Source organism: Rhineura floridana, chromosome 10 (genome assembly GCF_030035675.1).
Source record: "Rhineura floridana isolate rRhiFlo1 chromosome 10, rRhiFlo1.hap2, whole genome shotgun sequence".
NCBI classification, from domain to species: domain Eukaryota; kingdom Metazoa; phylum Chordata; class Lepidosauria; order Squamata; family Rhineuridae; genus Rhineura; species Rhineura floridana.
The window spans coordinates 27,920,277-27,921,890 of record NC_084489.1 but is presented as its reverse complement, the minus strand read 5'-3'; the positions used below and the strand labels follow the sequence as shown (position 1 = coordinate 27,921,890).

The 1,614-nt window shown below is 41.8% G+C and overlaps 1 non-coding gene across 1 annotated transcript; it reads right to left on the bottom strand.

Moving 5' to 3' along the window:
- Positions 1-225: 225 nt before the first annotated feature.
- Positions 226-345, bottom strand: LOC133365754 (5S ribosomal RNA). The gene has a single exon (XR_009758314.1). It is a non-coding gene; the product is annotated as a 5S ribosomal RNA (ribosomal RNA).
- Positions 346-1,614: the final 1,269 nt, after the last annotated feature.

Here is a 1,614-nt window from a genome sequence, read left to right as displayed (position 1 = left end):
TTTAGGGTTGGCACTGTGGAAAAACAAGGGGTTTTTTTTGCCTTTAACAGCTCTATGGCAGGCAAAAATTCGACAGGTCAAGTATTTCCTAGTATGGAAATTTTTTGTTGTTATATGCCTTTAAGTTGATGCTGACTTATGGCGACCCAATGAATCTTTTGGATGTATTCATAGGGTTTTCATGGTAATAGGTATTCAGAGGTGGTTTACCATTGCCTTCCTCTAAGCCTACAGCCCCCTGGCATTCCCAGGTGGTCTCCCATCCAAGTACTAACCAGGCCTGACCCTGCTTAGCTTCCGAGATCAGACGAGATCGGGCATGTTCAGGGTAGTATGGCCATAGGCAGTATGGAAATATATTACGGGAAAAGCTTCACTGTGTTATGCCCCACACACACACACACCATGGCAGCCAGTTTGTGACAGGTGCCCTAATAGTTTCTCGAAATGTGCCTTCCGATCCAAAAAGATTGGAAACCCCTGGGCTACCAGCTTGTTTGAAAAGGAGATGCCATGGACTGCATCTGCAACCTTCTGTGTGCACAACCTGTGCTCCACCACTGAGCAACAGACCCTTCCCTCTCAGTTGCATATTGCAGTACTCAACTGAGAGTCCAGAAAGCTGCTGACTGAATGTATGAACAGGTGCACCTGCACCCGTGTGCAGACATATCTGTGCAAATTACACCTTTGGCATTCACTGTCTCTGAACAACACATATCCAAAGACTGTTTTAGATATTTCGTACTATAGACATCCCTTTTCATTAGTTTCTTTTTAAAAAAAATCAGTTTGAGAAGCTTCATGAATGAAAAACACAGCTTAAAGATTTGCACGGTAAATGAAAGGAGTGATGCAGACAGTTGTAAACTTGGGGCACAATCAGTACAACCCTCACCCCCCCCCCATGCTAACTGCTGGCATTTAAAAAAAAAGTTTATCTGTAAAAACCATCATAGATGAACAAAGACCAAACACACGCTTATTGGGGAGCTTTTTGGAAAGAATAAAAAGAGCACCTACTGCGATTGTGTTGGGTTCCTTTAGGGGAAAAGATGTCAGGCTCAAACAAATGCATCTCTCAATTAGCTTCCCCTACCTAACCCTTCCACACTTCTTTGCATCTGAAGCAAACCATCCCAGTGGCTTCTAAGATTGCTTTAGCTGCTGCCTCTTTAGGCCAGCTTTTCAAAGCAGCAATCTCATGCAGTTAATTCAAATCAAATCAGCTTATCAGCTTGGTTCATTGTAAGTCTTTCATAACCGCTGATGTGTGACAGCCCATTAAAACTTGGCCAGAGCCTTTAAAACATCACACACACACTCACAAACACACAAAAAAGGCAAATATACTTTACATTCAAGCTTTTGAGCTGGCTGGGCATATTTGTTTTGTACTCTTAACCTTTGAAATTGAGCTTCTTTCTAGGGGTTGTAGGGGCAAGTCAATGGGTAATATACCAGTTTAGCTGAGGTAATTTACCCAGTTGTACTTCCTATGGGATTACCTTTATTGATTTTTTAAAAAAAATCATTAGAAAAGTGTGTTAACTACATAGACTTTGATGTGTAGTTTGTCAGACTATTCTCCAACGAACGTCTGAACAATTACAT